The 12,323-nt window shown below is 40.9% G+C and overlaps 1 protein-coding gene across 2 annotated transcripts in view; it reads right to left on the bottom strand.

The window, feature by feature from the left end:
* Positions 1–3,488, bottom strand: part of STEAP1 (six transmembrane epithelial antigen of the prostate 1) — a 12,977-nt gene extending 9,489 nt beyond the window's left edge. For both annotated transcript variants that reach the window (XM_010829002.1, XM_010829003.1), the window contains exon 1: positions 3,388–3,488. The gene's annotated coding sequence lies outside the window, so the exon portion shown is untranslated. The remainder of the gene's footprint in view (positions 1–3,387) is intronic.
* Between the last annotated feature and the right edge of the window lie 8,835 nt (positions 3,489–12,323).

Genomic DNA, 12,323 nt, shown 5'->3' with positions numbered 1-12,323 from the left:
GAAGACTCTTGAGAGTCCCTTGGACTGCAAGGAGATCAAACCAGTCCATCCTAAAGGAGACCAGTCCTGGGTGTTCATTGGAAGGACTGATGTTGAAGCTGAAACTCCAATACTTTGGCCACCTGATGCGAAGAACTGACTCATTTGAAAAGACCCTGATGCTGGGAAAGATTGAAGGCAGGAGGAGAAGGGGAGGACAGAGGATGAGATGGTTGAATGGTAGCATCGACTCAATGGACATGAGTTTGAGTAAACTCCAGGAGTTAGTGATGGACAGGGAGGCCTGGCGTGCTGCAGCCCATGGGGTCTGAACTGAACTGAACTTTCTTTAACACCCTTCACAGATCTTCACCTGGGCTTGGTGTAACATTTTTTAGGAAAGGGAAACATATGATGTCACAATATTATTCACTGTTTTATTAGTTCTAAATTTATTTCCATAGGAATACATCACCAATTTGTCCATTATGAAATTCAATAAGAAAACAGATTATCTATACAACCATTTGACTGATAGAAACATTCCAAGTGTTTCTGAATTTTGTTTTTGTTGTTTAGTCGCTAAATCATGGCTGAGTCTTTTGTGACTCCATGGACTACAGCCTTCTAGGCTCAGCTGTTCATGGGATTTTAGACCACTTGTCATACTTTATTAAGTGGAAAGTTGTTTCCAGTAGTTTAAAACACATCAAAATATTCTCCAACTTAAAATAATTATTTGTTTTTAATTTTTAGCTGTGCTGGGCAGCATGTGGGATCTTAGTTCCCAACCAGGGATCAAACTTGCATCCCCTGTATTGGAAACACAGAGTCTTCACCACTGGACCACGGCGTGGAGGGGCGGGGGTGGTCCCCGTTCTCCAACTTTTAGAGGTTTGAGCTTCACAAAGAATAAAGTGGAGCCATCTTTACATAATGCCAACATGTGCCTTTGTTGAAGTGCTCTGAGAACATTTTCCATCTGTTGCTTGTTTCAAAATTTCACAATATTCATGATAAAATTATTTGTTTTGGTCTACCCACATTTTTTTCCCACTTATTTTTATGATCTAAAACACATCTCCTATCCAAAGAAATGCCCTCTTTTGGCCACAGATATGGGCATGTGACTCAGTCTTGACTAATGACAGTTCTCTATTCTGTTCATCACACTGATTATTCGGGAGATGGTACACATCTCTATTTGAGCCAAATAGAGTCCTTCTCTGATATATTTATATTTGAAAGTGGAAGATAAATACAAAATGTCTTTAACATTTTGTTATATTGGGATGATACAAGCCTCCATGCCTTCTTCTGCATGCTGAAAGGAGGAAGGTGTCTTCAACAGGACAGAAGCAAGCCAACACACAGGAGCCTAGGCAACAAATGAGGACAGACACAGAACAGACCTGGCATATTCAAGTATATAGAGTCTCTGAAACCAGATCCTGAATTTTTTGGTTACACAAGCCAATATATTACCTATTTTGCTTGTTAGTTTGAGTTGGGTGTGTATCACTGGCAGTTGAAAGAGTTTCGAGTACAGCATATGCCAATCGTCAAGTATCTATGAATGCAAACCTATGACCAACAATAAGCAGGAAAAGGAGAAAAGAGATTTCATGTCTGCTCTGGAGCAGTTTATAATCTATTTCCTTAAGAAGTATTATTCCAAATCATTTGGTGATCTAACCAACATTATTATTGTGGTAATTTGGGAGTTTGCATGTGACTAGGAATACAAGTTCTATCTATTGTAATCAAAGACAAATAATTCACTATGTTTAGAAGATGTTTTAACTGTAAGTTTCAGGATGGTAAAGATTGTAACATACAAATCTATACTTATTCAATATTAAGTCATTAATCATACTGTGAACAAGGTAGGCAGTGGGAATATAAAGTTAAATGAGATGAAGACTCTGCTTTCAAAAACCTCAAAGTTTAGGAGACAAGGCAGACATTTCAAGAACTGACTACACAGTAGTGCAGTGTATAGGAAAGGAAGACAAAATTTTATGGACAGAAGGAGGCATGAGAAGGGTGAAGGCTTCATCTGGCCCTGGCCCTGGGGCATCTAGCAAGCTGGCAGAATTTGCTGACTGAGGGCCACTGTGTACAGAATCTGGGTGCAAAGCCGGAGTGGCCCTGTGGAGGTATCCAACCATTCATCTGTGTGGTAGGAAGACCATGTGGGAGAGCAAAGGAAAAACCCCAGGCGGCAAGGGCGCTTGTTAACTGTGTCGCCCACAGTCCTCTTTGTGCCCTGAAGCCAAGAAAATATCAGTCAAATAAAATATGTTGGTTTCCCTCACACAGTAACCAAATGTATAATTTAAGTTCTACAATAAAATTTTTTCATCAACAAAAACAACAGGAAACAGCACAGTATTCAGATGTTAGGAACTCCAGAATTTGATCCATTAAAACCCAAAGTATATTTCTTTCATCTTCATTAAAACCCAAAGCGTATTTCTGATGTGACTGTTCCAGTTTGCTGTAGCCGGACCTGAGGTTCCTGCTAAATATTAACACAGCCCAACTGACTATGTTAATGTCAAAGAATTTAGAATATGAAGACACTCAATGACTGGGATACATCGTGAGTTTTGTTGCATTTCCAAACCTTCTATCTATACTTTCAACTGCAAACTACCACATTTAACTATGTGAACGGGAGATATTTTTCTTCACTGGGCCGTGTTGTTAGGCATTGCTTCCTCCCTGTGCTTAACATTCTGTGCTAAATGAGCGAACTTTTATTAACAGAAGAAGAAAAAGTTTTTAAACAAAAAAAGAACAGAGTCGGGAATTTGGAAGTGTTGGTAAATTTTATGTCTACAAACTTCTTCCAGTGGTTTTGACCTCTGACAAATATAAAGCCTTGATTGACTGGAGGGAATTTGAACCCCAACCAGATCCTGAGAGTCAGACTAATGTTCCCAGGACTTAAAATAAAAACTTTCTGTTACAGGAACCCTGAAGACAAGTTGCACGATTTTAAGTGCTGTATACCAATCATTCATCAATGCTATACAAACTCGTGACGCTTTTGCCAAGTTGGAAAACTTGCCATCAGAGCTCGACCTTAGGACAAACTTAACAACCCATCATATCCCCTGAGTCCCCAGCGAGAATGTTCTTCTGTGAGTCCCTGTCTGCCAGCCCCTGGACCGGCCTCAATGGAGCTGTGTGTTCTATGGAGAGTTCGCTGGAAGGCAGCGCGTCCCGAAGCGGCTCACAAGGGGCAAATTGAGCTGTGCTCGCCCACAAGCGCCGCCGCCCGAGTCCTGGGACGGATCGCAACCCGCTACACCCCTCCCGAGGCTAGGAGCCGGCGCCCGGCTTCGCAGGGGCACCCAGAGGCAGGGAGCAAGGCGAACCAGAACGATTCAAGGGACTCACCCGCTTCTCGGCGTGACCTGACGGTAAGTTGCGGCCGCCGCGCCAGCCCGGAGGTGCCAGTCAGCCCCACGCGGCGCCCGTGCCTTCAGAGAGCTTGCCTAAGCTCCCGGGGCAGACCCCGCCTCCTTGTCAATTGCCCGTCCAGCGCCACCTGCCGGTGCCCGGCGTTGCCAGGCTCCTACTTTACTGGACAGTCCTGGGAGGTCCCAGAGCCCATCTTAGGTTTTTCCCCTACCGAGCCATCCGACCACTCCCGATTTCCTTTCAGAGAGCCGGGTCCTCTGCCTGAGGTCGACTCCGCCCCCTCTCGATCCTCGATTTTCTTTCCTTTCCTTTTCTTTACCTTCCTTCTCTCCGTCTCTCTCTCCCTTCTTTCTCCTTGCCTTTCTTTAATCTCCCAACTATTGAACATTCATTCAGTTCTTTAAAGCAGTGGTTCTCAAACTCTAACTTGAATCGCCCGGCTGTATGCGCCAGCGCCCGCGTACAGGCTCAGTAGCTCAATCGTCTCCAACTCTTTGTGGCTCCATGAATTGTAGCCTGCTAGGTTCCTCTATTAGTGGAGTTTTCCAGGTAAGAATGCTGGAGTGCCATTTCTTTCTCCAAGGATCTTCCCTACCCAGGGATCAAACCCACGTCTCTAGAGTCTCCGGTATTAGCAGGCAGATTCTTTACCACTGAGCCACCTGGGAAGTCGTGCATCTCCTGTAGGGCTTATTAAAACACTGATTTTTGTCCACGCCCACCTTTCCTGGAGAAGGAAATGGCAACCCACTTCAGTGTTCCTGCCTGGAGAATCCCAGGGACGGCGGTGCCTGGTGGGCTGCCGTCTATGGGGTCACACAGAATCGGACACGACTGAAGCGACTTAGCCACCTTTCCTCCTTCCTCTCCCTCTGCTGTTTCTTTTCTTCTTTAGTCGGTGTGGGAAGGGGCATGAATTCTCCAGTTCCCAGTAATGTTTAAGCACTCTCAGATCACATTGTGAGATGGACTGCTTTAGAGCTTAGCTAACTTATCTTAAACTTCACAGCAAATTTTTGAAGTGGTTGTAATATACAATTGACAAATCTGAATCCGATTCTCTTTTGCCCTCTAAATTGTTGAAATCTTGTACCCTAAACCGCACAAACCCTGTCCCATAGCTAAATAAACCTTTAAACCCTACATTTACTTCTTCCCTTCCCCACCTCAGATATTCAAGCCACCTTCCCTTACCTTGACCCAATCAAGCACTCCGAGCCTAATGCAGAGTTACCATCACTATTTAAAAGTTTAAGGCTGTAATTAAAATATGACAGTATGGAGAAAGAGCAAATATGAGCCCGGGATTTACTCCTCTTCAGGATAGAGTGTCTCAGATCTGAATTGCAACATTTGAGGATTTGGTGTGCAACATCCCCAGAACTAATCTGATTAGTAAAAGGAAAATAAACTCTCAACCACATTTTCCTTGATTGTTCTTTACTCGTACCTAGGGCGCCTAGGACTGTTCATATTTTACTATGTAATTTTCTGGAGTCATTAACTGTCCACAGGGTGGTGGTAAAACTCTCTGAAGGGTACTGTTACCAAGGACTGACGCCTTGTGGTAGAAATAGAATCTTATAATTTTTATTTGTAGTGAAACTAGAAAATAATCATTTTTTAAAGTTTTAGAAAAAACTATACATGTGTTTGTAGCACAGATTTCAAAAAATTAAGACAAATTGCTAAATGTCTAAGCATTGTTGAATTTTAAAAACAATGGTAGGTCTTAAATCGTCAGACAAAGCAATATGCTTTTATTCTTTAAGATTTGGTAGAACAAAGGGCATTCACTTTTTCATAATTTATTTTGTATGTGATGAGGGCAAGGAAGTTAATATATTAATATAAATTGGCTAATTATAGCAAGGTCCACTTAAAACTGCTTTTCTTTTTTATTAAAACATTTGGCATCAAGCCCCAAATACTTTTGCTTTTAATGATACCAAAATTTTTATTTCCATACTTCTGAAAATTTTTTTATTCAGTTTTTAAATGTACTGAATAAATGTAGTATGTTTCAAAGTAAAATGATTGAAAATGTGAAGTTGGTTACTAATTGATTTGTATAGTTATAAAGGTAACACTATCCTGGATTAAAAAAACATAGTATTAAAGAACTTTGAGTTATTAGGAGTTAATATTACAGACAAAGTTTCTGCAATTTTTTCAGACATATGTTCTGTGACTTGGGTATGAGGTGAAGGGAAAGATTTTTTTTCTTTTATGAGAAATACAAGGCCAAAGCATCTGAAGATGCTCTGAGTCAGCCTGTATAGCACATGCTTTTAAAAATCACTATGATTGTGGAAAACAATGCTATGCTATACAAATGTTGAAAAGCAGTTAGTTTTGGTATGACTTGTGAGCACTAGAGGATTTTAGTATAGGAATTCAACTGTAAGTTACTAAGCAATTTGGATCATTCAGAATATTTTGTAATAAGCTTAAACTCTAGCAAGAAAGGGGCTTAGGTGCTTAGTCACTCAGTCGTGTCTGACTCTTTGCGACCCCATGAACAGTAGCCCACCAGGCTCCTCTGTCCATGGGATTCTCCAGGCAAGAACACTGGAGAGGTTTGCCATTTCCTTCTCCAGATAGCAAGAAAGCATATTAACAAAACAGCTCTTTGATAGGGGATTCTCCAGGTAGGACTACTGGAGTGGGTTGCCATGCCATCCTCCAGGGGATTATCTCAACCCAGGGATCAAATGCAGCTCTCATTCATTGCAGGCAGATTCTTTACTGTCTGAGCCACTAGGGAAGCCCAAGAATACTGGAGTGGGTAGCCTATCCCTTCTGCAGGGGAACTTCCCGACCCAGGAATCCAGCCGGTGTCTCCTGCGTTGCAGGCTGATTTTTTTTTTACCAGCTGAGCTACCAGGGAAGCCCCTCCTCAATTGAATATAGGGTCAAATATTAAGTTAGTGATTTCACAATAATATGTCAGGGGGAAAATATAATAATTTAGAATCCAAAAGTACTTTTACTTTGGAACTGCCATTCAAGAAGTAAATGGAGTGCAGTGATGATAGATAAAATAAAAATGATCATGCTGTTAAAGTTAATCACAATGATCAATAGGCAGTAAACTGTAAGCAGATGATAAGAACTGTATTTAGTTTCTCTCCTTTGGAAATCAAACTAACTCCTAAGGGCACAATAATTCAAATAATGATCAACAGTATTTCCAAGTCTATCTCTTTGTAAGAATGGTCATATTTGTTTTAAGGAAATGGCAACCCACTTCAGTATTCTTGGCCTGGAGAATCCCAGGGATGGGGAGCCTGACAGGCTGCTGTCTGTGGGGTCGCACAGAGTCGGAGACGACTGAAGCAACTTAGCAGCAAAGCAAAAAATCACCTAAAGTTCATGGAGAACTATTGTGTCAAAATGATTATTTTAGCACAGACATGGTAAAGCTCTACTGGCCTGATTTGCTGATTCTACTAGTCTCATGATAAATTCTCTTTACAAGTAGAATAATGCTCGAAGTATGTGGTCAGTAGTCTCCAGTGTTTGTATGTTAAAGTGCTTTGGGGCAGAAAGAATCCACCCCTGGGACTGGAGGTTTTTAAAAAATACTTCCATGTATTTCCCCCCCAACTCAAGCCCTTTAATCGCTTATTCACCAGCACAGTTGACAGTCAAACATCTGTTTGAGACGGATTTTAAGAATAGAGTTCAGGATGGGGAACACATGTATACCTGTGGTGGATTCATTTTGATATTTGGCAAAACTAATACAATTATGTAAAGTTTAAAAATAAAATAAAATTAAAAAAAAAAAAAAGAATAGGTGCTTTTTTCCAAGGCTTACAGATCCATTTCTGTCCAAATACTGCTTGACGATGCTCACAATCTCGTGACCAAAAAAAGTGTGTGTGGCAGGGGTGTTTCCCTGACAGTCTGGTGGTTAGGACTCCTTGCTCTCACTGCTGAGGGCTTGGGTTCAATCCTTGGTAGGGGAACTAGAATCCCACAAGATGTGTGGCCAAAAACAAAACATAGCAACCCACCAAAACATTATTGTCTTTATTTATTTATTTATTTTGTATCCTATTGACTATGCCAAAGCTTTTGACTGTGTGGATCACAAGAAACTGTGGAAAATTCTGAAAGAGATGGGAATACCAGACCACCTGACCTGCCTCTTGAGAAACCTATATGCACAGGTCAGGAAGCAATAGTTTGAACTGGACCTGCAACTACAGACTGGTTCCAAATAGGAAAAGAAGTACGTCAAGGCTGTATGTTGTCACCCTGCTTATTTAACTTATACGCAGAGTACATCATGAGAAATGCTGGGCTGGATGAAGCACAAGCTGGAATCAAGACTGCCAGAAAAAATATCAATAACCTCAGATATGCAGATGACACCACCCTTATGGCAGAAAGTGAAGAGGAACTCAAAAGCCTCTTGAAAATGAAAGAGGAGAGTGAAAAAGTTGGCTTAAAGCTCAACATTCAGAAAACGAAGATCATGGCATCCAGTCCCATCACTTCATGGGAAATAGATGGGGAAACAGTGGAAACAGTGTCAGACTTTATTTTTTGCACTCCAAAATCACTGCAGATGGTGATTGCAGCCATGAAATTAAAAGACGCTTACTCTTTGGAAGGAAAATTATGACCAACCTAGATAGCATATTGAAAAGCAGAGACATTACTTTGCCAACAAAGGTCTGTCTAATCAAGGCTATGGTTTTTCCAGTAGTCATGTATGGATGTGAGAGTTGGACTGTGAAGAAAGCTGAGTGCCAAAGAATTGATGCTTTTGAACTGTGGTGTTGGAGAAGACTCTTGAGAGTCCCTTGGACTGCAAGGAGATCCAACCAGTCCATCCTAAAGGAGACCAGTCCTGGGTGTTCATTGGAAGGACTGATGCTGAGGCTGAAACTCCAGTACTTTGGCCACCTCATGAGAAGACCCTGATGCTGGGAGGGATTGGGGGCAGGAGGAGAAGGGGACGACAGAGGATGAGATGGCTGGATGGCTGGATGGCATCACCAACTCGATACACATGGGTTTGGGTGAACTCCGGGAGTTGGTGATGGACAGGGAAGCCTGGTGTGCTGTGATTCATGGGGTTGCAAAGAGTCAGACATTACTGAGCGACTGAACTGAACTGAACTGATTGTCTTTAAATATGTTGTGATCTGTGAAAAGGTACCTGCAAGTGCGATCACATTGAGCCTCACCAATTATTTGCATCATATAATCAATGAATATTTCTGTACCTTTTTTTTTTTTTTGAAGATTTTTTTAATTTGACCATTTGGCCACCTCATGTGAAGAGTTGACTCATTGGAAAAGACTCTGATGCTGAGAGGGATTGAGGGCAGGAGGAGAAGGGGACGACAGAGGATGAGATGGCTGGATGGCATCACTGACTCGATGGACGGGAGTCTGAATGAACTCCGGGAGATGGTGATGGACAGGGAGGCCTGGCATGCTGCGATTCATGGGATCACAAAGAGTCGGACACAACTGAGTGACTGAACTGAACTGAACTGAACTGATTCTCCACTGAACTTATTACAGTACTGCTTCTGCTCCATGCCTTCTTTGTGGCTAAGAGACATGTGGGACCCTAGCTCTGCGATCAGGGTTCAGGCCCCCTCCCCTCACTGGAAGGCAAAGTCTTACTGGACCACCAGGGAAGTCCCTCAATACTCTTTTGAAAGTACCTTCCGGCATAGAGAGTGAAATATAAGAATACTGAAGTTGTGTACTGGAAGGCCGTCAAAGGGTTATACCTTAGGGATAAATAGAAGTGTTGGAGTCAAAAGGACAGATTTCACCACCTTCATCATATAACTTAAACTAGGCAATTTCTCCTTGCCCCACATCTCTGTATCACACAATACATATCAGTGAAAAAAATATTTTCTTTAAACCACTATCTGGGTCCCCTTTGTTACAGTAGCTTAGCTCGTACCTGAGCTTGTTAGATATTATATTACAGCATTTTTAAGAATTAGTCTTGTATTGGAGATTTTTATATGTGTTTCTGTTACCTTCATTAAATTGTGAGCTTTAAGAGAGAAGAAATTTTGCCATTTTTTGCCGGGAGCCGGTGAGGCATTCCGCTCGTGACAAAGGTCATGAGGAAGGAGGCTTGGCGTACGCAAAGGCGGGATCGAGCCTCAGGAGTCCGCCCGGATATTCTCGAGCATTTTCCCCCCAAAAAACCAGAGTCTGCCTACTTTATTGCTTTGTGCTCTCACCTCTGACTTCACTGGGGGCTGTCCCCCACCACCATCTCGCTCTCTCTGTCAAAGAGTTAACTTACAGCTCCAATTAATAAAGTTCCTGGGCAATTAGGAGTGTTTAAATCCAAACCCCTCAGATGGCTCTCTAACTCGCCTGACAAGTTTACCTGGACTCCTACAGCTATGCATACGATTGTTTACAGTCTCCCAGCCTCGAGAGGCACTGGAAGCTTAAGATATTCAAATAGTTTAGAGCCTCTCAGAGAGTTAGAAACTGTCAGAATAAGACTAGTAAAGGATTTCATTGATGAGTCAATGTTTGTTGCCAAGTTTTCACATCCCCTGAATTGTATCCTTGAATGTGTATTAATTAATATAGTTGGTATGTAGAAAAAATAAGTAGTGGCCTTGGTGTTAGTAACTTTAGACCCTTAAGGTAATAAATTATTTTCTTTGTTGTAAACCCATTACACATCCGCCCTATAGGAATGCAATTTTATCTTTGGAAGATGGCGCCAAACCTTAAAATAATTACTCTTAGAGAAAATAAGTCTTTGTTGATAAGTTCTTGTCAAGAGTCATAAAATGTTAGTAGGCCTTCTGGCCAGAAGATGATGTAAATCACCTAAACCATTTGTATACGATAAATTTGCAGGAAAGAAACCCTGGTTTTTGATAAGAATCAAAGACTGCTGACTTTGCATCCCCTATTATCCTCTATGTGTAACTTAGGGTATAAAAGCCCCTGTTAAAAATAAAGCTACGGGCCTTGCTCACCAATGCTTGGTCTCCCCATGTCATTCTTTCCTTTAACTTCCGGCTGAAGTCTCCATCTGGAGCGTGGATATCCTCTGCGACCACTTATTTGCCTGGGCTTCTAAGACCCACTCGAGAAGGTGTCTAAGGTGGGGCACCTTCCGCTATTCGAGACGGCGCCTGCGGCCTCCGTGGTCAGAGCTAACCTGGTGTCACGGGTTATATTGATTTTCCGCGTAAACCAAGCTACTCAGCCTCTTTTCTCCACTGAATTTTCCTACTGAGCTATCCTCATTCTATTACTCTTTATATCTCTAATTACCATTTGAATAGGTCGCCGACGCCGTCTCCCCTTCGAATACCCTGGATCAGCCGGGGCTGGTCCTCGGCAATTTTTATCTGTGTATCTCTTGTAACTTGGAGATTGGTGGAACAGACTTGTAAATGTTTGTGGAATGTGATTTTACCCCAGAATAATATGATATATATACTAAATATGTATGTAATATGTATTATGTATGTATTATATGTTATAATGTAATATATATAGTTTTATACATTATACATATAATTATATTAAATGTATAATTTTATATAAAACTATATATAATAAAATATATATAATATATAAAACTATATATAATATATAACATAATAACATTACATATATAATATAATATGTATATAATATGCATATTTTGTGTGTGTATATATATGTATGTGTGTGTATATATATATATATATATATCTCCTTTATCCATTCACTCACTGATTGACACTTAGGTTGGTTGTTTCCTTGTTTGGATATTATGAATAATGATGTAGTGACCGTGGAAGTTCAGATATCTGTTTGGAATAGTGATTTCATTTATTTCAAGCATATACCCAGAAATGGAATTGCTGGGTTATATGGTGGTTCTATTATTATTATTATTATTAACTGTTTTTCCATAGTGGCTATACCAGTTTACATTCCCATTAATAATGTTTAAGGATTCCCTCTTTTCCATATCTTTTCCAGCTTGCAGTTTTTTTCTTACTCCAAATTTAATCTTTTGTCAGTTCGATTATGAAGTAATTTTGGGTAAACCATACAGAAGACTATTTGAAATGCAGGTTTATATCCAGCAAGTAGTGAAAAAAAATGAAAGTGTTAGTCACTTAGTAGTGTCCAACTCTTGGTGACTCCATGGACTGTCGGCCACTAGGCTCCTCTGTCCATGGAATTCTCCAAGCAAGAATACTGGAGTGAGTAGCGATTCCCTTCTCCAGGGATCTTCCTGACTCAGGGTTTGAACCTGTGCCTCCTGCATTGTGGGTGGACACTTACCGTCTGAGTCACCAGGGAAGCTAATGGCAAATCTCACCTTATTATCTTGAGATATTAGCTGATAATAGTATATATATGTATAATATAATAGATTTAAGGGACTAGATATGGTAGACAGAGTTTCTGATGAACTATGGATGGAAGCTTGTGACATTGTACAGCAGACAGGGATCAAGACCATTCCCAAGAAAAAGAAATGCAAAAAAGCAAAATGGCTGTGTGAGGAGGCCTTACAAATAGCTGTGAAAAGAAGTAAAAAGCAAAGGAGAAAAGGAAGTATATACCCGTATGAATGCAGAGTTTCAAAGAATAGCAAGGAAAGATAAGAAAGCCTTCCTCAGTGATTGGTGCAAAGAAATAGAGGAAAACAATAGAATGGGAAAGACTAGACATCTCATCAAGAAAATTAGATACCAAGGGAACATTTCATGCAAAGATGGGCTCAATAAAGGACAGAAATGGTATGGACCTAATAGAAGCAGAAGATATTAAGAAGAGATGGCAAGAATAAATAGAAGAACTATACAAAAAAGATCTTCATGACCCAGATAATCATGATGGTGTGATCACTCACTTAGAGCCAGACATCCTGTAATGTGAAGTCAAGT

The sequence above is a fragment of the Bison bison genome, unplaced genomic scaffold (assembly GCF_000754665.1).
Source record: "Bison bison bison isolate TAMUID 2011002044 unplaced genomic scaffold, Bison_UMD1.0 scf7180017864499, whole genome shotgun sequence".
Classification (NCBI taxonomy): Eukaryota; Metazoa; Chordata; class Mammalia; order Artiodactyla; family Bovidae; genus Bison; species Bison bison.
This window is presented reverse-complemented; position numbering and strand designations above follow the sequence as displayed.